The sequence below is a fragment of the Portunus trituberculatus genome, chromosome 19 (assembly GCF_017591435.1).
Source record: "Portunus trituberculatus isolate SZX2019 chromosome 19, ASM1759143v1, whole genome shotgun sequence".
Classification (NCBI taxonomy): Eukaryota; Metazoa; Arthropoda; class Malacostraca; order Decapoda; family Portunidae; genus Portunus; species Portunus trituberculatus.
Window position 1 is genome coordinate 15,350,331 of NC_059273.1, and position 25,259 is coordinate 15,375,589.

The 25,259-nt window shown below is 41.3% G+C and overlaps 1 long non-coding RNA gene across 3 annotated transcripts in view; it reads left to right on the forward strand.

Annotated features, from left to right (window-relative positions):
• Positions 1 to 273: 273 nt before the first annotated feature.
• Positions 274 to 25,259, forward strand: part of LOC123506107 — a 132,629-nt gene continuing 107,643 nt past the window's right edge. Inside the window, exons 1-2 of one of the 3 annotated variants that reach the window (XR_006675347.1) lie at positions 274 to 502; positions 11,769 to 11,866. This is a non-coding gene — a long non-coding RNA (uncharacterized LOC123506107). Of the gene's footprint in view, positions 503 to 1,202; positions 1,637 to 11,768; positions 11,867 to 25,259 lie in introns of those variants that run through there. The other 2 variants (XR_006675348.1, XR_006675349.1) reach the window with 2 other exon arrangements.

Here is a 25,259-nt window from a genome sequence, read left to right on the forward strand (position 1 = left end):
AAACAATAAACTGAATAACTTTATGTGGGCCTACAGAATCTACAGTTGGCCTGCTAATCAAATAAAGTTAAGCTTCATACAACCAAAACGCGCTTAACAAGGGGGCGGGACAAGTAGCGAACCAAGTCACTTGAGCATATCTGCTGTTGGGATTGGCTAGACATGGAGCACGCGACACACTGCCATACGTTAATTGTACCATTACGTCCCGCGAAATGCTTAGTTTAAGACATATGTTCTTCCAAGTGACGTATGAAGTTTCTACAGCTTCTGCTACATATACCGGTATTCATAATGTCCATCAATATTAAAGTGATGCTTATTTAGGTGAGGAAAAACTGCCTCGAAGATGTAAGTCCGGGAGACTCCTGCATCGAACAATGAGGGTTGAGGCAGGAGACCGTAGTTGACTGGCCGTCGTGGAGTAGTAGTGGCGAATGGCGGTGAGCAGCTGGGACTATCTGCATATGTAACGAACTCCTGGTCTGCAAGATTGATATAGGTGAGTATATGTAGGTTAATTCAACTTTTTAGTAGGTGAGCAATAGAGCACTGGTAGCGATGGTGAAGATGCATATATATTAGGCAGTGTGACGATGAATGTAATCACTCATTTGTTTTGCAGCTACAGTGTTTCGTGTTAGTAAACATATCCTTCTTGCACATCACTATTGTGGTATTTCATGTGAAGATATCAAAATATCAAAAGTGCAAGTTGCGGTACAGACGAAGCTCCAACGCAGTATATTTTCACGGTTTTTAAATTATCTACGAAGAAAGCTTAATTTCTCCTCCAGCTTATGTCAGCTTCTCCGCTAACAAGAAATGCAACTTAAGGAGGACAAAAATAAGTAGACAGGACTTGTGCTACTCTTTATATTGTGATTCTCCGTCATGCGTGTGTGGCACAGCACGCATTACTGAATGTCAGTCGACCAATTAGGTGTTTTGGTTCTGATAATGAATCCTTTATTTAATTGCAGTAAAGAATGTGTTAAGGGTCATTCAGGGGTGAAAACTACATTATTGTATTTAATTTGATGGAATGTTTTCTATGCTGTTGGTGATTCTTCAGATGTGGAAACGCCCTAATTAGCCATTTTTCATATCAGAGCATGGCTGAGTCAACATACATCCCAAGTTTCACCGTAAAAGCCTCAAATATTAGTGATGCTTTAAAAAAAAAAGACGAGTTTCAAAGAAAACGTCTTCCTGTAACGACGGTATTGCTTGTTCAGCTAAAAGGTCTTTTGTGCCGCTGCGGCTGATTCACCCGGCGCCGCGGCTGCTCTAAGCTGTTCCCGTCTGGTGTTTTCCCTTGCTGGAAAAAGCGAGACAGTCAGGGAGGAAGAGTTCGTTGCCGCTGCCCCTGCCCTCCTCCACTCCTCCCCCACGTCACGTCCCCCAGTTTTCCACTTCCACTCCGCTCTACCAAAAATGGCGATAATTGTTTCCACTCACTTTCCTCCACTGATCCGGCTTCGGTGTCCTTCCTCCTCCTCCTCCTCCTCCTCCTCCGCCTCCGCTCTTGTCCCGGCCAAACGGAGGCGGGAGTTAGGGGCGGGGAGGTGGTGAGGCCGCGGTGGAAACGTAATGGGGCTGCACACGACGCGGGCAGCCAACGAGGAAAATGCGGGTAAGTGTTGTTAAAGGCTGTGGTTGGGTCGTTCTTCCCATTAATTGCGTAGTACATCTATAGTAGGATTAGTTACTTTACAGCATATCACCTTTTATTTCTTCTTTATTACTACGAATTTAATAAGTAATGTTTAACGAAGCTTAGTTAATCTGTACGAGTGTATCTTGTAATTAATTAATTGGTCACTGCTAGAATACAAAAAGACGTGGCAGTGTAACCATTGTGGGGGTATATTAGGGTTTTTATCTCCGTTAAAGATACGTGGCTTGACATAATCGACTTTATTGATGATCATGTGGGAAAAAAAGAGATGATTAGGGCTGGAGGAGAAATATCGAATATCCTGGCCGTACTTTTCCCAGCTCCTAATGAGACTTTTATGGATTTTTTTTCCCTTCGTTTAATTTCCGCAGCGGTCTCTCTTTAGCTTCATGAAGAGTAGGAAAGGTTGTATTGATGTGTGACTGACACTCTCTCTCTCTCTCTCTCTCTCTCTCTCTCTCTCTCTCTCTCTCTCTCTAAAGCTAGGATGTTCACTACGTTCTTTAGCTCTACCCCACACACATACATGTATACACCACCTCACCCAACATACTACTCACCCTTCATTGTTCCCCTATAGTCACAGCACAAGCCCAACACAGCACTCAACACAGCATCGCCACTTAACCGCTTCAGTACTGGGACGCATTTTTTACCATGAGTTTTAGTGATAATTAGACGATTTTATTTACATTACAAACGGTCAGTAGAGGTGAGAAGATTAGTAACTGGAGTCTTCATTGTTTTAATCCCCACATGAGTGTCTGAAGGTGTGTAAAATCACCAAATAGTAAGCTGAATAAATTTTAAAACGTGTCATGGTACTGAAGGGGTTAACAGCTTTACATTTTCCTTACATTACTAAACTATCTCCTCCGCTCATTGATTCCCTGACAGCCATCTCTCCTCCCAAATCCTCGTCATTCTAACTTAGCCTTCCCTTCCATTCTACCTGAAGAACAGAACGCAGCTTCCGCCTCTTCATAACTCCTCTCACACCTCTTTATCACCTCTTCCCTTCCCCATGTATGCTTCACAGTCTTCTCCAGATTTTTTTTCTTTACCTTTTCCATTTATGCTCCCCCACAAACACTCGTCCTTCACTCTTCCTTCCCTCCCGTCCTCCAATACCAATGTTCCTCCCACTGATATCTCATACCCGAACATTCTTTCACACACATTGCTTTCACTCTTTTCTACTCCCTATTCCTCTTTATCTCCCGACTCTCTCTCTCTTTTCTTTTCTCTTTCCTAATCACCTTTTTCTCGCCATCTCCTCTTCTTTCTTCCCACGCGTTTTCCTTTTCCTTCTCTTCCTCCATCCTTTCCTTCTCGTCTTTGATACCTCTTACAAACCTCTCCAATTTCCTCCCACTTTTTCTCATATTACTCTTTCACGCTAACTTTACTTGTTCTTCCCCTCCCAACACATCCTTTCATTCCCCCTCCTCCTCCCTCATTCTCCACATCAGTCTCACCCTCCCCTTCCTAGTAATATTGCAGGAGATGTCACAAACTCCTCACCAAGTGACAGCACATTGGATACGTTCAAGAATTAGTTTCTTACATTGTAAAACTTTTCTCTAAGAGGAAATTCTTGTCAAGTTAGAGTCAGATGAAGGAGCAGTTAGTGGGGTGTTAAAAGGACATTGCCAGCCTCAGCTTCAGTCTCAGCAGTCACCTTAGTGTGACTCAGCTACAACATATCCCCCACCACCCACACATCTTGACGTTCATTTATCCCTGATCTTATGCAAGTCTCTCGACTCTTTTCCAGTGACATACCTCCAGCCTTCAACCGTTCATTCATCATCTGCCTTACTCACGTATGTCACTCATCTAACATGAAACTTATCTTAACTAACTGCTTGAGTCCGTTAGCCTTTACCTGAGTAATTCAGTTTTCCCAGTTTCTCCCTGCGGCACTCCTCTGCCCTCATCCCCTTGCATCATTAGCTGATTTTCACCCTGCCCATGTATCGTCAATCACCCAACCTCCTCTGCTCTGCACCACTGAGGTTTGCCTCAAACCACCTCTCATCTTCCACTTAGTGCACACTCCCATCCCGCACGCCGCCTCTCGCCCGCATACAGCCTCCAGGGTTCAGCTGAGGGCCCACCTTTCACCACTGAGTGGTCAACGCTAGTTTTCAGCATGTATTCCATGCTTTCAGTTCATCGCGCTCACTACACTCCAATCCACTCCGCCACCTCGCAATACCCCTCCTGCCTCGTGGTTAGTACCACTCCTCAGCAGCCATGAAGCCCGATCCTCTTAGCACTCGGCGCCCAACACGCCCCTTACGTCACTCGGGCCGCAGACATCCCGCGCCTCGCATTCCGCGAGAAGCTGTTTGCCGGTGAAAAGTGTTACAACGCTGCAGAACGAGACCTTCAGTTTTGGGGTCGTCCCCGGCCCGAGAAAACGGGCCATTCCCCGCAGGTCCCCGAGTCCGGGTAATGAAATTGAGATTTTCCAACTGATTGGAAGTTCATGACCCATGATTTTCGTAATTCAGACCGTGTGGCGATAACACCTGAACATCGTTTGACAGGAAGAAAAGAGGAATTGGAGACTAAGTGACGGAGTGAAGAGAGTTACGAGCGTGTGCCGGCTTGGAGGTGCAGCCTGATGGGAGGCCGAGAAGTGGTGGCTGAAATAGAAACAGAGAGAGAGAGAGAGAGAGAGAGAGAGAGAGAGAGAGAGAGAGAGAGAGAGAGAGAGAGAGAGAGAGAGAGAGAGAGAGAGAGAGAGAGAGAGAGAGAGAGAGAGAGAGAGAGAGAGAGAGAGAGAGAGAGAGAGAGAGAGAGAGAGAGAGAGAGAGAGAGAGAGAGAGAGAGAGAGAGAGAGAGAGAGAGAGAGAGAGAGAGAGAGAGAGAGAGAGAGAGAGAGAGAATGAATAGTAGGAGGGGAGGGCTAAAACTTCAAAGTGTACCCTGAGTATTTACGAACAGACAGACATACGAGCAGGCAGACAGCGGTACTTAATTAACAAAATAGCACAACATTTGGCTCGAATTCCCTCACACTGGAGCAAGTGCAATGAAACTGAACCCATCCGTTTATTTTGTTCGTGAAATATCAATACATTATGCAACAGCTTGTCACTGACTGCTGTGGAACTGATCTTTAGAAGTCTATCATAGTTTATTAATATCTCTCTCTCTCTCTCTCTCTCTCTCTCTCTCTCTCTCTCTCTCTCTCTCTCTCTCTCTCTCTCTCTCTCTCTCTCTCTCTCTCTCTCTCTCTCTCTCTCTCTCTCTCTCTCTCTCTCTCTCTCTCTCTCTCTCTCTCTCTCTCATGCAGGTAGTACGGACACATGAACAAATGGATAGATGAATATACAGTGTACTGCCAACTATTTCCGCGGCTGTGCCTCCACCAATTCCCGTCACCAATATACCGCATAATGTCCTTTAATGTAATGCATAAAATATGGTCGATTTGTTACCGTCATAATGCGAACAAATTATACTAACTACACGTCCATCAGCTTTTTTTATTTATTGCTCTCTCTCTCACACACACACACACACACACACACACACACACACACACACACACACACACACACACACACACACACACACACACACACATACACACACACGTACACGAACACACGCAGGCTTGGAGAGAGAGAGAGAGAGAGAAAGAGAGAGAGGTATCACTGTGTATATGTAGTGAGGGTGAGGGGAGGGAGGAGGGAAAGAGGGGTAAGGGGAATGAGCTCTAAATTAAAAGCGAAAAAAAAATGAGGGAGGGGAGTAGGATATTAAATGCAGCACAAGCATGATAAACACACGAGGTTCCTCTGTGCGCATTGCCAGGCCGAGCTATTGTGGGTTTAAAGCGGAGAGAGAGAGAGAGAGAGAGAGTGGTTGTTCAATTTTCCTTATCCTGACACACATACGCACGGAATCACGGAATTAGGACTGAAATGGAGTATCTGTTGTGTTTTAGTATATTCCAGTTGTATATTTAAAGCGTGCTCTCAATCCAAACTTATCCATTTTCTTTTTTTTTTAGCTGAGTAGAAATGCGAATAGTGTTAAATGTAGAGACAGCTTAACCCTTTCAGTACCATGACACGTTTTCATATTTATTCTGGTTACTATTTGGTGACTTTTTTTTTCTATACATAAGGGGAAGCCGCTCAAGGGGAAAAAAATGTAAAATAAACGCCTAGTTGAATGCCAGTTCCTTTAAGATCAAATAACTGGGCAAAATTTTGGGAAAAATATCTTGAAACCTCGCTCTAAAAGGAAGTCAAGTCGTAGGAAGATAGAAATATAGAAGCAGGCAGGGAGTTCCAAAGTTTACCATAGAAAGGTATGAAGTATTGAGAGTACTGGTTAAGCACTTTCAAGGAAAAAGAAAGCCTTGTGCAGGGAGGCCGTAGTCAGAGGAGAGACTTGTAGTTAGAAAGATCAGAAGAGCAGTTATAAAAAATAGCGATAAAAGATAACAAGAGATGGGACATTACAATTTCAGGAGCTCATGTGGGGATTAAAATAGTGAAAACTCTGAACCACTATTCTTTTGACCTTCATAGAACCTTGCTAGTGTAAATAAAATCATCTATCAATAATCATACCCGAAACTCATGGTAAAGAATGCATCCCCAGTAATGAAGAGGTTAGAAACAAAAGATGTGAAGCGTGAGAGAAAGCAAGGGGTGGAAGACGAACCAGGGCCCATATTCAGAAACGCTCTTCTCAAGAATGTTTTTCCAGTTAATAATGTAGAAATCTTGTCAATGTGCCTCTAGAACAATAAAAAAAAAAAACTTAAAAACTCGTGTAAATTTAAATGAAGCCTTTTTTGAAATAGTGGAGGTGAAGTGCAGAAGTGAAGCGTTTGAGAATACGAGCCCAGATCCCATATTCTAAAACATTTCTGCCATTCACCTCCACTATTACAAAAAAAAAAACTTTATCCAAATTTACACGAGATTTTAAGGTGTTTTTACGGTCCTAGAGGCAGAGCGACAAGATTTCTACATTATCAACTGGAGGAACACCCTTGAAAACCTCGCTAGTCATCTCTGTGGCCTCGGAAAACATTCGTGTTGTGAGAGCAAATCGTTTCTGAATACGGACCCGGAAGTGTCAGTAGTAATGGTGATGGTAATGGTGTGAGTTGGACATGTACAGTCTGTGAGTCAGGTCAGATTAGATTTTTATTTCCTTTTAATTTGAAGTGCACGCAAGTTTCATCTGTTATCATTGTGTGTGTTTTTGTCCATTTTGTCTTTGTTTCGAAATTATGCTTCACGTGAGACTCCAACGTATTCGAGGGCTCCAGTGATGTATGTTACTATTATTATTATTATTATTATTATTATTATTATTATTATTATTATTATTATTATTATTATTATTATTATTATTATTAATAGTAGTAGTAGCAGTAGTACCATTATTTTTGTTATTATTATTATTGGTATCATTATTATTGTTATTATTATTATTATTATTATTATTATTATTATTATTATTATTATTATTATTATTATTATTACTAGTTTTATTGTTGTTATTGCCATTATTATTATTATTATCATTATTATTATTATTATAATTATTGTTATTTTATAATTATTATTATTTTTATTATTATTATTATTATTATTATTATTATTATTATTATTATTATTATTATTATTATTATTATCTTGATTTTTGTTATCATTATTATTAATTTTATTGTTATTGCTATTTTTATTATTATTATTATTATTATTATTATTATTATTATTATTATTATTATTATTATTATTATATCATTGTTTTATTATTACTATTACTAATTCTATTGTTGTTATTGCTATTATTGTTATTATTATTATTATCATTATTATTATTATTATTATTATTATTATTATTATTATTATTATTATTATTATTATATTGTTTTTATTATTATTATTACTAATTTTATTGTTTTTGCTCTTACTGTTAATAATAATATTGCTATTATTATTATTATCATTATTATCATTATTATTATTATTATTATCATTATTAATAATATTAATATTATTGTTATTATTATTATTATTGTTGTTGTTGTTATGGTTGTCACAAGGTCACAAGGTCACAAACTCCGAGTAACAAAGCACACTGCCACCACCCTAAGAGCACCAGCAGGGCAAGCAGCCCAGCAGGAAAATACTAGAAAAAAGAAAAGGAATACAAAAAAAAGTCATACAAAAAGTAAAGAAATAACATGAAAACCAAAAGACACAAATTCAGTAGTAAGCGAGGTACTAATTATGACTATGCAATGAACATTAATAAACACCAACTATGAACTTCGGAATCACCGGAATTCAACAATCATCCTTGAGAGTTTTGCTTACTGTCTACAAACTGTCAGTTTTCGGATAACTTGCACATCGTTTCTTATTCGACATTAACTGGGAAATATCATGCAACGCAGCTTCAAGGATGGAATTATCATCGGTGCCGGCATTGTGTAATGTTCCGAGTGTTAATTTTTGTTTTTTGGAGAAACGACGTCAGGTGAACCACTCAAGTTGATTATTACAAGTGTCTTTTTTTTATACCATGTGGGCTTTTCACGGGAATTTATGGGCTAAAGGGGATACTTTGGATACTTAATTGCAACTATACACACGAGTCTTTATTCTTCACTGCTGGCGTGGAACTACTGCGGAACGTAACGTAAAGTAATGCAATAATATCATACACAAGTGCCTTGTAGCGGCAAAGGAACTATTATCGTGTAATGCAATAAATCAAATTATATTAAACCATATCACTCAAATATAAATAAGGGTAAACACACGTACACGTTGCAAAATCATATCCGCGTTTTCACATATCACGAATATGTTTTGAAAAGGAATTCTGTGCTATCCTGGTCAATATAATTTTGGCTTTATTTATATTATCTTCAGAGTGATAGCCATAAATTACCAGATACAATTTGGGCGTAACGAATGAGCCTGATATCGAATCTGTAAATTATCTTGATTGCTTTATTTGTTGGGAAAGTGATTTTGACGCCCAAGAATGCGACAATTATTATTACTATTGTTCATGTGCAAATTAAGTTCTCATTCCATTGTGCTGCTGAATGAAAACATGCAACGCTGAAACATATTACGTGTGATTTGTGATGCATTACGTTTTCTTTCATGTAAAGCTTTCAAAACTAAACGTGCACTTCAAGGAAAACTATAATGAAAATGTCGGGAATATAACAGTGTTGTAGGTCACCTTGAGAGAGAGAGAGAGAGAGAGAGAGAGAGAGAGAGAGAGAGAGAGAGAGAGAGAGAGAGAGAGAGAGAGAGAGAGAGAGAGAGAGAGAGAGAGAGAGAGAGAGAGAGAGATAATTGTATATTTTCCCTAGCATATTATTCCTTTCCTTGACACTTCACTTCTCATCCCATTGTTAGCCTTCCTCCTCACCCGTTCCCTGTTTCAACAATCCCTTTTATCACATCCCTTCCCTCCCATGCATCACATCCCCCACCATGCCAAGTCCCTCCTTACCTTAGGCAAGTCTCCCATAACCACGTTCCCTCCCCAGCAAGAATTACGTTCCTAGTATAGTGAACTTTATTACTGCCACTCAATACAGGGGCTTAATTGCCTTGTATCCTTGTGTACTGGGTAATTGGGTCCAGCGAGAACACTACCATCTGTTACTCAGGGAAATGATAGCATGGTGTGGTAGTAGCGGTGGTGATAGTGGTGGTTTTGTACTCCTTCACTATCGCTTCTGTGCCTCTTCTCTCTCCTCCTCTGTTCCCTCTCCTTCCCTTATTCATGGTGTCAGCGTTTCTTCCTGCGGCGAGAGGGTAAGCTCAGTATTGTGGTGGTTGGTGGCTTGTCGTTTCAGCTTCGTTCATTCCATTATGCCGTATTCCACAGAGAGGGAAACTCCCCGCCGCCCCCTTTCCCTTTACTGCTCCTGCCTCTCCCCCTTCCTCTCCTAGTTTTCTTCCATCCGTGACCAAGAGGCGTGCAGTGCGGCTCTCTCAAGGGGTGACTTTGCTGACACTGCGGGTTTGTGTAATATAGTCAATCTCTGCTTCATGAGTTAAAATCCTGCGTCGCCAAGATGGTATTTTTGTAACATTCATTACTTATATGGTCTGCGAGGGGCTTAGAAACGTATTATACAGCAGATTTGTGTAATACAGCCGATCTTTACTTCATAAGTGAAGATACTGCACTGCCAAGAAGATAATTTTGTATGATTCACTAGTCGTAAGGTCTTTGAATGTCTGGAATACGTATATGTGCAAGGTTTTCATTTATTCGCTCAGATTTACCATTAAATTCAACGTGAGAGGTAACGGTTAGTCTTCCACGAATTTCTCATATACATTAATGAGAACGAAGGGATTAGGTTTCTATGTTTTATGTTCGAGTTAACCAAGAGATGCAGTGAGACTCATTCCTCCTCACCTTCAGTATTTAGACATCTGCTACTGTTCTTCTTCGCCGCTCGTCTCTATCGCTGTGCTCTATTTTTCGTTCGTCTCGCTTTTTTGAGGGGTGGCTTCAAGGGGTGTCAAGTGGCAGAGGTTACCTACGTCTGCTCGGCGAGACAAGCCGAGTGAAAGACTACTGTTATCAATTTCCCATCCGTCTTACTCTTGTGGTGAGCAGCCACAAGAAACCAATCGAGAGGGATAAGTGGTAGGAAATTAATACGTGTTTACTATCAAGACAAGGCGAGTGGAAGATTATTGTTGTTGTTTCCTTAATTGTGTGAAGGGATGATTTGTAGCAGAGAGAGAGAGAGAGAGAGAGAGAGTGTGTGTGTGTGTGTGTGTGTGTGTGTGTGTGTGTGTGTGTGTGTGTGTCTGTGTCTGTGTCTGTGTCTGTGTCTGTGTGTGTGTGTGTGTGTGTGTGTGTGTGTGTGTGTGTGTGTGTGTGTGTGTGTGTTCGAAATTAATATTATTTTTATCTCCTTATTTCTTGTTTTTCCCCATAAATAAAAAAGAAAAGAAAATACGTAGTCCACCTGTCTTTCTTTTTTTTTTATTTTGAAGGGAAGAGCGTCTCAGGTATCCATTAAGCACCTGTACCGTTGCATAACAGCGATGGAGAAGGAATATGGGGTTCATTTCTTCTCGTGTCACGTTTTATGACCACATGAAAGCTGTTGGAGTAGCAAGAGTAATGTCGCTGCAGGAGGCACCACACAATAACAAACGTACTGGGTGTTATAGGTGTGTGTGTTTAGGGCGACAAGAGGGTTTTGTCCTCTTAGTATTGTGTACTCAATTCCTTATTTACGACGGTTTTACCCTTAACTTTGACTATATTGCAAAGAGATTAGCCTTAATGTTTTCCCTTCTTTCTCACACGTATTTATGACTTATTGTTCAAAAGTAGTATTCAAGAAGTCTAGACCTTCACTTCTTTACCATATGGTTTCATAATACACCTTCAGCTTTTTCCCTTCCGTCTAACTTGTATTCCAGACTCTCAGCAAACAGGGTGGAAATACAGTGTTCACGTTGTAACCCTCATTGTTCGCAATAAGCTTGTTTTACCTTGAACTTTCATTGTAATAGAAAGAAATCCTAAGCCATTTTTTTTCCTTCTGTGTAAAATTGGGTTTATGTTCTTCAGGAAGCTAGTATACAGACATTATGCTCAGTCATTTTCGACTCATGAAGGGCTCACGGCAGATATTTTCATTTTAACACTTTCAATAGCATGTTCAAACTCCGTGGCCATGTTGAAAATGAATATACTCGTAAATGTAAATAAATTTCGTAATTCTCGTAACTTTTGATATTTTTTGCCAAAATGTACAGGCTTATTTATAATTTAGCAGCATTTCCTGGTTTTATACATCATGCTTGTTTCGTGGACAGTGCAAAGCAAAGTTTATTGTTTCGTTCGCTCTGCATTTCGCTTAGGCATGTTTGAATCAAGGTTTTAACCTATTCATTTAGTTAGTCGAAGCTATTGTTTAAATGTTTATCTTTCCATTATTTTTATCTTCAGTTAATAATGTTCGACTGTAATTTATCTTCGTTTTCTTTATATTCTGCTGCATTGAGCGTTTTCTTTCCTCCTCGTTTCATTGCAGATTCTAGCAGAGTCTCCACCACCACCACCACCACCACCACCACCATGACCTTCCTGGAGGAGGCGATGGGGGCGGCTGGCTTCGAGGAGCAACTTTATGTGAGTGTTAGTCATTATCTTCCCCAGTGATTGGTTGTAATAGCATTAGGGCGAGCTCCGTTCAGAGAGAGAGAGAGAGAGAGAGAGAGAGAGAGAGAGAGAGAGAGAGAGAGAGAGAGCCTTCAGTGATACCAAAAAAAGCGTAAGACACGTTGATCTCGTCTATATTAATAAAAAAAAAGAGTATTTTTTAGAGCGATTTTCAGGCAATTTCATCACGTTCTATTTCATCAGGAGAGAGAGAGAGAGAGAGAGAGAGAGAGAGAGAGAGAGAGAGAGAGAGAGGGAGAGGGAAGGGAGGGAAGGAGGAGGGAGAGAGATTTGAATAGCATAATTGATCTCCATGAGCTGTGTTGTTGGTTTTCTACATCTCCAATCATTTTTTGCTCAGTTTTCTATTGCCGTTTTTACCAATCAGTCTCATTTTTACTATCATCCGCAATCATCAGCTTTCATTACCCCCATCAACTTTTATGACCTCAGTTCTATCTGCATATCCTCCTCCTCCTCCTCCTCCTCCTCCTCCTCCTCCTCCTCCTCCTCCTCCTCCTCCTCCTCCTCTTCATTTCCCACTTCATCCTACTTTACCAAACACTCCTCTTATCATCAGTTTCTTCTCCATAATTTTGTACATTTCCTTTCTTCCACGTACTCTTTTCACTATTTTCTCACCGCCTACCTTTCACTCCTCTATTCAACCCCTTCCCCTCCCATTATTATTTCTACCAAACCCTCCTTTATTCCCTTTATCCACTCACCCCTTTGTTAAATAACCCAAAACTCTCTAATTCTATCATGACTTGTCTTCTCTACTGTCCCCCAAAAAACCTACCATTAGAACCGTGAACCAAAAAAATGACGACCGCTAGTGTTTATCTGCAGAGAATCAATCCAGTGACGAGGAGGATTTCTGATAACACACCTGAAAACTTGGGGACCCGTTGATTGCGTGCCGGAGACGAGGACTTGCTGACGGGGGTGATCAAGATGTGAAGGAGGGAAGGAAGGAGGGAGCGAGGCTTAGTTAGCTCACCACCCTCTTGTGCTCCTCTTGAATCTTAGCCCTTTGTTCTGGTTCTTTCACTTTGGGTTCAGTCCAGTCTGGCAGTGTTCGTGGGATGTGTCTTTCCTGTGATTACTTGACTGTGTGTGTTGACATATTATTGCTCGTGGTGCTGTGTTGTGTTGCTATTGCTGTCTTTGTTATTGGTGTTGTTGCTTTATGCTTTTATTCATGTTTTCATCCTTAAACAAAATTTTGCGATTTTTTTATTAGTTTTATTCTTTTGTTTTATTTAGTTTTCTCTGTTTTACTTTGTTATAGCCAGGTGATGAAGTTGTTTTTTTTTTTTATGCAGGAGGAACAGCAACAAAATATGGACAAAAACGGTTCATTGTTGTTGCCAGTTCCCTAAAAGACATGAGAGTTAACCAAAATTCAGTAACAAATGTCTTGACTCCTCTCACTTAAAAGAAGTCACCAAGTTATACAAATAAGCTGCTCTTTTTTTGTATTGGTGTTGTAATCTTGAAGAGAAAAAACATATTGGAAAGTAATGTTTGTTTATGGTTTATTAAAGAGTGGGTACATTTTTTGTTATTCTCTCTCTCTCTCTCTCTCTCTCTCTCTCTCTCTCTCTCTCTCTCTCTCTCTCTCTCTCTCTCTCTCTCTCTCTCTCTCTCTCTCTCTCTCTCTCTCTCTCTCTCTCTCTCTCTCTCTCTCTCTCTCTCTCTCTCTCTCTCTCTCTCTCTCTCTCTCTCTCTCTCTCTCTCTCTCTCTCTCTCTCTCTCTCTCTCTCTGTGTGTTTCTGTAAACGATTACTTTCATATCAATAAGTTACTGCGTATTGCATTACTTTACGATCAATTATGGCGTAGTGGTGCTGTGTATGATGGTATTGGTGTGTAGTTTACGCTGATGCCTTGTTGTATAGTGGCGCTGCGATCATTATAAGCCGCTTGCTCCTCGTTATGGCGCTTTGCTATCGTCAACCGTGATGAAAATTAAGGTTTCTGGTCATTTTAATTACAGGAAAGGGCCGTATTTGAATCACTTTTGTACCTCATTTCGTGTCATCATAGCGTGATTATCTGGGTTACCTGTGGTTCGATGCTGCCAAAGGTTTCAGTTTTTTTTTTTTTTTTCATCTGTCAAGTAATCTAATCTTACCTAATCTAATCTTACCGTATACCATGTCTTACCTTATCTTACCTAACCTAACCTTACCTTATCTTATCTTACCTTTCCCTACCTTATGTCATCTTGTTTTATCTTATCTTACCTTATTTTATCTCATCTTACCGTACCTTTCCTTTCCTTACCTTACCTTACCTGATGCTATCTTACCTTACCTCACCTCACCTCACCTCACCTCACCTTACCTTACCTTACCTTACCTTACCTTACCTTATATGCCTTACTGTACCTTACCTGACAACTTCACCTAATTTGTTATAATCTAATCTAACCGTATTCAACCTAACCTAACCTAACCTAACCTAGCCTTATCCTACCTTACTTTATCCTCACTTCCCTAATCTAACCTAACCTTACCAAGTATAGATTAACCTAGTCTAATCTATCCTTATGTAATCTAAGCTCACCTAATGACCTAACTTAACTTTGTAGATATATAGTTAAATTGCACTACTGTTTTCTCTTACTATTGGATGGTTAGGTTAGGTTAGGTTAGGTTAGGTTAGACTAGGTTAGGTTATTTAGTAATCCAACATAAACCCTTTCAAATTTTTATTCGTCTCCCTTGCTTGAGATCTTAACCCCTTATAAACCATGACGCGTTTTCATACTCTCTCTGGTTACTTTTTGGTGGTTTTATATAGCTTCAGAAACTCATGAAGGGGATTAAAATAGTGAAGACTCTGCACATTAATCTTCTGACCTCCATAGACCCTTCCTAATGTCTATAATGATCTAATCGTACGCAAATCTTAAAAAAATGTGTCCCAGTATAGAAGGGATTAATGAACTCCAAATTGTCACTATATTTCACTCGTACACCAGGTTCTTTTCATATTTCTTGTCTCTTACTTGGACACATTCCGTATTCCAGTCTTTGCATTATATTTCGTCCCTGCTGAAAAGAAAATGATAAGAGGTAATAAATGACAAGGTATTACAGTTTTTTTATCGTCTTACTTTGTGCCAGTTGAGTGGTTTACTGTAAGAACGTTAGAAATATTGTGATGAAATTGCTGACAGTGATAATGGAGGCGATGACGGAGGAGGGTAGGATGAAAGGATGAAAGGAAGGAAGGAAGAAGGAAAGCAGTGAAGGAACGAGTTAGGGAGAGGAAGAGAAGAAGTAAATAAGTTTGGAAAGGAGGAAGAAAGAAAGGAAGGAAGATACTAGCAGAATGAGAGATGGGAAGAGTAAGGTAATGGAAGAAGGAAGAAAGAAGGAGTAAAGGCAGGCGGACAATAAAAAAAGAACAAGGAAAATAAAAATAAAACGACAATAAAAATGAAAAGGAAAGATGGACATGAAAATCGTAAAGGCAAAAGATAAAATAGGTAAAAAGAAACACCCCAAAAAAGTCAAATAGAATATTCCTGCCTGCATTCCTTCCTGAGATGAGTAAAGTGACATTTTCATTTAAGTTAAACCGAGATTCTTACTTCCTTCTAAAATGGAAAGGGAGAACTGAAGCATAATAATTGTTTTGCCTCCCTACCAGGACACGCCTCGCATTTTCCTGTGTTATGATGTGACTATATAGTTTCTTTGTGTGATTAGGAGTGTTTTATTCATTTTACATATTGTGATTGTAGAAGTAGTAGTAGTAGTAGTAGTAGTAGTAGTAGGAGGAGGAGGAGGAGGAGGAGGAGGAGGAGGAGGAGGAGGAGGAGGAGTTGTAGTAGTAGTAGTAGTAGAAGTAGTAGTAGTAGTAGTATTGTAGTAGTAGTAGGAAGAGGAGGAATAGTAGTAGTAGTAGTAGTAGTAGAAGTAATAGCAGCAGTAGTAGTAGTAGTAGTAGTAGTAGTAGTAGTAGGAGGAGGAGGAGGAGGAGGACGAAGAGGTGTAGCAGTAGTAGTAGTAATAGTAGTAGTAGTAGTAGTAGTAGTAGTAGTAGTAGTAGTAGTAGTAGCAATATTAGTAGCAGCAGCAGTAGTAGCAGCAGCAGTAGCAGTAGTAGTAGCAAAGGAGAAATTACTAACACTATCACCACCAGGAGAAAGAACAAACACCATGGGGAGATAAATACTAATGGTGACAATGACAGTTATAATGGTGCTGATGATGGTGATATTTGTCATGATGCTTGAATTTCCATTGTCACTCTCCACATTTTGTTTTCCTCACCACCACCACCACCACCACCACCACATGCTTCTCCATCTCTCCTTCTTCAGGTGTACGTATGTGCGTGTTTTTCCTCCTCCTTTCGTCTCTTCTTTCCTCCTCCGCTCTTAAAAGTCGTGGCGGGTCTGAAGTTGTCTGGAGAATCCGGTTAACTGTGATTACGGCCCCATCAAGACTTCGTCGATCAAGGAGCCTTCGGGTAACTTTTTTCCTGACACTTTTTTTTTCCTTCCTTCTATTTTTCATTCCTTCTTCGTTTACTAGATTTCCCTGACGGATCGTTAAGGTGATGACTTCCCACTGTAAAGCTCACCCAGTCATCTTTAGCCTTGTCATCCTCCTCCTCCCTCTCCTCCTCCTCCTCCTCCTCCTCCTTCTCCTCCTCCTCCTGCGTTTCCTTCCAGTGTAAGCAAAAATGTAATCGCCTTTGGATTTTCCTTAGCCGACGACTTAAAAAAAAAGTAGTGAATAGACTTAATTGATTAAAACTGAAAAATCTGCATTTCCCCCGTCTCTCTCTCTCTCTCTCTCTCTCTCTCTCTCTCTCTCTCTCTCTCTCTCTCTCTCTCTCTCTTTTACTCTCTCTCTCTCTCTCTCTCTCATTTATATTTTACGTTCTTCCATTTCCAAAAGTTTTTCCCTTCTTTTATCAATCACTTTCCCTCCATCCTCTCTCTCTCTCTCTCTCTCTCTCTCTCTCTCTCTCTCTCTCTCTCTCTCTCTCTCTCTCTCTCTCTCTCTCTCTCTCTCTCTCTCTCTCTCTCTCTCTCTCTCTCTCTCTCTCTCTCTCATGCAATCTTGCACCGTAATTTCATGTTGTTGATGTGCTTGGCTTCAAGTAATCACAAACCACTTACTGAGAGAAGAAGACTTGAAATCTGTACTCTCGCGCTCCACTTTCGCTTAATATCCACTCGTGACATGCCTGCTGCCTTCATCTCTTCCCCACCTCCACCCCATCCCCATCATAGCCTTGCTTTGTTTCACGCCCTTGACGGTTCCTGCCATTCTTTCCCCCTCGGCACATTACTATTTATTCATTCCGTCCATAGCTCGCTCTCTCTCTCTCTCTCTCTCTCTCTCTCTCTCTCTCTCTCTCTCTCTCTCTCTCATTTTTTTATTTTTATTTTTATCGTTTTCATGTATCTTTTCATCATTCCGTCTTTATTCATTCTCTCTCTCTCTCTCTCTCTCTCTCTCTCTCTCTCTCTCTCTCTCTCTCTCTCTCTCTCTCTCTCTCTCTCTCTCTCTCTCTCTCTCTCTCTCTCTCTCTCTCTCTCTCTCTCTCTCTCTCTCTCTCTCTCTCTCTCTCTCTCTCTCTCTCTCTCTCTCTCTCTCTCTCTCTCTCTCTCTCTTTGTCCACCTATCTATCCATCTATCTATCTTTCCGTACCTCTCTCTCTGTTCTATACTGACATCTCTTCTTTATCCTCTATTCATATCCATCTGATCATCCTTTTTCTCCCTCCGTCTTTAACCAAACATGTTCATCTTGTCATACACCTTGTTATCTCCTGCTCTCCCTCTCCTCTATCTCCTCCTCCTCTCCCTCTTTCAACCCTCACACACACAGTACTTTTCTTCCCCTCCTTCGTACTCTCATCATCTTCAACAACACTCCTTTACACCTCACTGCTCTTTATGTCCATATTAAACACATGCATTGCAGCACCTCTTACCTCGCCGTTTTATGAAGGGTTATTGAATCGTGTCCCTGTATCTTAGCATCCGATAACGTGATAGCGTCTGAAGTTATTAGGGTTAAGTTATTCGCACGTAGTTGGTGAGTGAGGGGTGTGTTCAGGGTAAGGACGGTATTGGATGGACAAATGGTAATGTTTATAACTAGAGGAGGAAGACTGTTGGGATTTCCCGTCACCCTGCTTAGCTACTTGAAATACGCCATCGTTATGAGCAAAAACAGGAACCAGGAGACTCTTTGAAATATGTGTTTTCTTTGTCATTATCTAACGGTTTCTTATTCCTACGCCTAACGTTCACAGATTCATCCCTTTATCCTTCTCTTCTTGCTTTCCCTCTTCTTCCTCCTCTTCTTCCTCCTCTTCATTCTCTTCTCTCGTCTCATAGTAGTTTTCTTCTCTTCTATCTCCTTTGTCTTCATCTGCCTCAACCTCCTTTTCTCTCTTATTTATTTCCCTTCATCATACTCTTTTTCTTCTTCTTTTTCCTCCTCCTCCTCCTCCTCCTCCTCCTCCTCCTCCTCCTCAGTAATTTTTTCACCTACATTCGTCAGCAGAAGAGGAAAGACTGAGAGGCAGAAGGAGATCCGAAGGGAAAGACGTGGCAAAGTGTTCAATGATTGTTTATTTTTATTGAATCCCATCTACCCTTTAGCCTTTGCCTCAGGGGTCACTTATTTCCAGCCTCCCCACCCGTCCCACGCACCACCACCACCACCACCACCACCACCACCACCACCGGCAGACTATAATCAGGGCAGCGTCACCAACACGTACTCATGCCCGTATCTTCTCACACCTTATGGTCATGGTTTTCGTAGTAATCTCCCGTAAAGGCTTCTGTGTCTAGGCACATGCTATTTCCTCTCACCCCCAGCTCTTCTCTCTCTCGCTCTCACTCTCGCTCTCGCTGTGGCTCGCGCGCTAGCTCTCGCACCAGATAGAAGAAACTATTGCAGGAGATATTTCTGGTTCCCTTGAGAGCTGGAACTTTCTCGCCGGACCGTGAGCAACTTGGGCAATATTCTTGTAACAACAAAAGTTCTCTTGACTAGCAGTTATATCTCAGTATATCTGTGTGCCGGCGTGCTGGCAGTCGCTCCCCCTCACTCTGCTCCTCCTACTCCTCCTCCTCATCCAGGTGTTAGTTTCTCCGCCTGACTCATGGTGGCTGTCAGTTTAGTTTACGTAATTTGACTGATGCTATGCACACACACACACACACACACACACACACACACACACACACACACACACACACACACACACACACACACACACACACACACACACCGCGTAGTGTAGTGGTTAGCACGCTCGACTCACAATCGAGAGGGCCGGGTTCGAGTCCCGGTAAGCGGCGAGGCAAATGGGCAAGTCTCTTAATGTGTGGCCCCTTTTCACCTAGTAGTAAATAGGTACGGGATGTAACTCGAGGGGTTGTGGCCTCGCTTTCCCGGTGTGTGAAGTGTGTTATGTGGTCTCAGTCCTACCCGAAGATCGGTCTATGAGCTCTGAGCTCGCTCCGTAATGGGGAAGACTGGCTGGGTGACCAGCAGACGACCGAGGTGAATCACACACACACACACACACACACACACACACACACACACACACAGGACTATATTCAGAATCACCTCTGTGCATCACCTCCATCACTTTCAAAAGGCTTTAATTGGAGTTACACTTGGTTTGTAAGAATCTTTTTTTTTTTACAGTTCTAACGACAGAGTAATAAAGTGTTTTGCATCATTTTTAAGAGGGAAACGTGGGAACCCGTAGTGAGAGAGCAAGGGATTTCAGAATACGAGCCATACAAACACGAGCACAGGTAAGCCGAGACTCAGGTAGGTCGACACACTAGGAAACGTGCAGGTATACACGTGGGTAGAGGCACAGAGAAAGGTCGCAGGTGTTTATTTTATGTGTGGTGCGTCTGTGTTGTGTTGTGAGGGTTCTGTGTTCATTGCTGTGTATTTCCTTCTCTTTTGCTCTTCACTACCTCCATTCTCTCGCTTTTTGTAATCCACATTCAATTTCTCTTTTAGCTATTCTCCCATGCTGTCTTCTCATAATTCCCTATACTTTAATTTTTATCTCTCATTCTCATCTTTATTCTTTCACTCTCCTATTCTATTTTCCACACCATTCAGTTCTTTTCTCTCTCCTCTTACATTCAATTTCTCCTTTAGCTATACTCCCATGCTGTCCTCTCATAATTCCCTCTACTTTAATTTTTCTCTCTCATTCTCATCTTTATTCTTTCACTCTCCTATCCGATTTTCCACACCATTCATTTCTTTTTCCTCAACCCTACCCTCATGCCGTCCTCTCATATCTCACTATGCTATGATTGTTATCTTTCATTCACATCTTTATTCTTTCACTTTCCTATCCCAGTGCTCCACACCATTTACTTTCCCTCTTTAACGCGTCACCATTAGTATATTGACGATCTTCATAGTGTCCTTACAAGCCATTCTTGTGTGTCTATTTCATGATTTCCTTTCCTTCTGTCCTTCTTTCCTTCACCTTCATGCTAACTGTTCTACTGATCTTGCTAATTGCATGTCTTCCCTCTTCCTGCGTCCACACTGCACAAGGCTTTCTTCTTCCTCTCATTCCTATAGTCCGTTCATCCATAATCCAGCCCTGCCCACCCCGCCGCCACTAAACCTTCCCGACACTTAAATTTTCTTCAAGTACATTCATTTTTCTTCACTTAACTCAATAGATATACAAGTTTATAGCTTGAAGAGAAATAAATGTACTTGAAGAAAATTTAAGTGTCGGGAAGGTTTAGTGGTGGGGGGGGGCAGGGCTGCCAACCGAACTAGCAGTTTCGGCCTGGATTCTTTGGATGAACGGACTATTATCTGGCCACTTTTCTAATGCAAGAGTTACCCAGTACTTAAAAGATTTCATACTTTTTTTATTTGTATCATATGGGCTTTTCACGGGAATTTCGTAGCTTAAAGAGATACATATCTGAAAACCCACTCGTTAGGGAACCGTTATCCCGAGTAAGGAAGCCCACTCGGACCGTGGCAAGGATTTTTTTTTTATGGTAAACTCTGGAACTCCCTGCCTGCTTCTGTATTTCCAACTTCCTATGACTTGACTCCATTTAAGAGGGAGGTTTCAAGTCATGTATCACTTTTTGATGGCTAACTCTCTCGGACCTGTAAGGGAACTGACAACGTGATGGGCTTTTTTTTTTTTTTTTTTCGTTTTATGTTGTCCTTGGCCAGTTTTCTCCTCTTACATAAAAAATTCTCGCATTTTTAAGTTTTATTCACTTCTCCATTACTTTCCACTTTCATTTATCATGTCAGTCTTTTCCCTTCTATAGTAAGCTTTTTCATGTATCCTCTCTTTCACATTGATCTTTCAAGCTTCCCCTCTCAAGTATCATGTAAGCATTTCTCTATACCTATCTCGTAAGCTTCCTTGTGCATATTATATCCTGTAAGCTTTCCCCTTCACCTCCTAACCTTCCCTCTACACCTTCTCCTCCACAGCTTCATCATGTTTCTTTTCTTAACCTTTCTTATACATCTTTTCTCAAGTTTCTCTACCATTCAAGCTTCATTTTACACCTGCCATTCATAGCTTCATCCAGTCGCTTACTCCCCACAGGTCTTTGCCACCTCACCATAGCTCCTCTACAGCTCCCCAGGCAGCTCACGCCCCACTTCACACCTTTTCCGGCGCCTCACAGCACCACACAGCCCTCCCAGACCAACAAGTTCCCTGAAATGTAGGAATGTTAGTAACTTCAGCTGTGAAATTGAACTTAAGTTTAATTGACTCGCTGGTGCTTCGTTGTTCAACGGTAATTATCTTCTGGTTTTGAAAGGCCGCGGGGCAGGAGCCAGGAGCGCAAGCTCTTATTTTTTCTTGATGTTATATTCTCATTACTTAACCTTCCCTCTCCTCCGCACGCTCGAACAGAAGGGAAAAAGATTATATTAAAGTAATATTCATAATACATCCAGACACTTTTTTTTTATTTCCACGAACTAGTACAGAACCTGGAGGTCAAAATTGAAGGAATGATAAGTGGAGAATATTTATTGTCTATGATGATGAGTAGAGTAAAAAAAATGAAAGGATGTAAGAAAAGAAAATCAGCAAATAAACCAGTATTTTTCCATGGAATATTGAGAAACAGGAAGTCAATGCCAAATAATTAGGTCAGCGAAACTTGATTGATGTCAGTGTTTGTAGGGAAATTAATAATTCGTTATGTGTCTTAAATGTGATGGATAGATAACACACAGACAGACAGACAGACAGACAGACAGACAGACAGAGACAGACAGCACGAGAGAGAGAGAGAGAGAGAGAGAGAGAGAGAGAGAGAGAGAGAGAGAGAGAGAGAGAGAGAGAGAGAGAGAGAGAGAGAGAGAGAGAGAGAGAGAGAGAGAGAGAGAGAGAGAGAGAGAGAGAGAGAGAGAGAGAGAGAGAGAGAGAGAGAGAGAGAGAGAGAGAGAGGGGGGGTAGTCATTGCAACACACCGGCTCCCAAGAAGTCCATCCCGCATATAAATTCTAGAAGAGAAGGCAAGAGTTCCAAAGAGTCATTAGGTTTATGGTGGAAAGTGGCAGTTACAGAGGCGACTGAATGTTTCCCCCTTACATGTATCTTACCTCTTCAGTACTGGGACGCATTTTTACCCTGAATTTTGAGTATGATTAGACGATTTTATTTACATTAGAAGGATTTATGGAGATCAGAAAATTAATAGCCAAAGTCTTCAGTATTTTAATCCCCACATAAGTATCTAAAGCTGTATAAAATCACCAAATAGTAAGCAGAATAAATATGAAAACGTGTCATGGTACTGAAAGGTCAACGCACGACTCCTTCATTCAGTGCGTATGAACCTTGGCGCTTGGATAAGGCTGTGAGGAATACTGCTTTTATATACCTGTGTGTTTACTTTGTGTCATGGTGGTTTCGTATTAATTGACTCAGTATTTCTCTTCACAGTTGTTTTGAGGTAAAGCTTAATTGATTATCTATTCTAAATGCTATACAAAGTTACTATTGCTGTGTTTTTATGAGTATAAGCATTTTACAGTAAGGTTTTTTTGTGTTTACATGTGTGTGTGTGCGAGAGGATGGGAATAAATGATGAGGGAAGACGCTGCTTTGGTTTCTTCCATCCATCCATCAGGAGCAAGATGCCTCGGAGTTCTTGGATTAATTGCCGTGATTGCATTGTTAGGTATTATAGCGCTACTTTCTCCCAACTTGATAATTGCTTGCCTTGGAGGGAGACGCGCCGCACTGCCGTTTCTTTCAAAAGTTGCAACCGTTAATTTTACTTCTTTTCTGGTGCCTGAGTTTCGTAAGTAAGAGTTACCTGACGTGGCCTTCGTTTTCTTTGCACCTGTAAGAAGAAAACATGGAGATTTGCCGTCTTTTTCTCCTCCTACGTCACTCAAACTTTTCATCCCTTTTTAATTTCCTCATAATTGCCAGTGTGTCGAGGTGAGGTCGCGCCACTCCCGTGCATCGTTACGCATCGCATCGGTCTTCTGGAAGTTTTTCAATCGTGCTTTTTTCTTGTCCCCGAGCCACCCTCCCTCCACACGTCATAAAAAAACGGTTGGAAGTGAGTTGAATCTTCTATCTTCAGTGGGAGTCTTTACTATCGCTCAGCCGCTCGAGTAACCAAAGAACGAACTCTCTCGCCACTTCCAGGCTGATGTCCCTTGCAGGCGTGGGGTGGACTTATCTCCTGGCTGAAAAATAACTCGTCTCTTCAGCGTGTTCGCTCCTGCGCCCTTGTCTCCCCTCCCGAACATGTCCCTTCCTTTCCCAAAGCTCCCTGCCAGATCGTTCCATTTCGATTGATTGTGACTCCTTTCTATTTATCTTACCATTTCAACACTTCCATTCATCAATCTCTCCATATGTCTTCTCTAGTCGCGCTCTTATCATTTCTCCTCCTGCTGTCTATGCCACACTTGTGACGACTCCGAATTATTTCTTACATGTTCGCAATGGTTCTTCAGTAAACAAGGAACGTACTCTAAATTTTCAGGCATTTTTTTTATGGTGTCAATATCTTTTATTTTTTTTCATTTATCTTTATTTATATATTTATTGTTTTCAGGGTTTTATTTCCGTATATAATTTTCTTTGGTGATATATAGAGTAATCGACTCACTAGTGGAATGTGTCACACTTTATCCACGTTGCTGGCCGGAATAGTGGCATTAGTTATTGTTGTTCGTTCATGTCGTTGGTGGTGGTGGTGGTGGTGGTGGTGGTGGTGGTGGTGGTGGTGGTATTGCTATTGTTGTTGTGGTTTCTGTTGTGATTATTGTGATCACTGGCCTGCTCCTACTGTTGTTATTATTGTTTCTGCTGGTGCTGTTGATTCTGCTCTAGTCAGATACACTTTTTTCATGCTTTCGGTTGGACAGAATGCATTATTGTCTTGTTGTTGATGTGGGAACTGTTTCAAATTTGCGAGCCGAGTGAAAATATCAAAATATGAAAGTTTAAAGAGAAAACCCGATTATAACGCTGCAATTTTAATGACTACGAAGCGAAGTGTCCTTTTTATTTGCTCCCATTACCACTAACTCCAGCGTGAAGAAGCTCAGTCTCCCACAGGACTCCTCATCCAGCGGGTGTCGGGATGGCCAGCGAAGCGTCCTGCCGTGACTGTCGCACGTCCATCCATCTATTCATCCATCCTTTCATCCATCCACCTCAAAGGCAATAGCAGCAGTCGCTCTCCCACGGCGTGAAATTTATTGCTATTGTCGCAAACCGAGTGAAAATTGGAATAGCCATTAGTAAAATGACACTGAATGTTTCATGTGTTGCCGTTTTATAGAGGCACTGGAAAAAAAATAGGTAAGCCGCGATGAATTTTGTTGAATGAAAGGACGCGCAACCCACCCACGGGAACCCCATGTCGCCAAATGCACCACGAATTGTATGTGAGTGAAATGTTGCATGACCTTTCTCCCGTCACTCTTCGACCCCCCTCCCCCATCATCTCCCTCTCTTTGATCACCCAGTCTCCCTTCCTATCCCTCCTTTCCTCCACGTTCCTTCTTTTCCGCTAATCATCTCCTCCATTTCTTTCTTCCTCCCTCCCTCGTGAAGTCTTGCCGTCTCTCTTCTCGTCCTCTCCTCGCTAAGTTGGGTAATGAGATGTTTTGTTTTTTCTTCCTGAATTGCTCTTGCTTGACACTATTTGGTGAAAAAACATCTCGCCTCTATCCAGTCTGACAAAGGTAAATATTTATATCTTATATCAATTTTTCCACTTCTCTCCTTATGTGGTTAAGGGATGGAATATTTGCTATACTAGCTCGAATCGCGCGCGCGCACACACACACA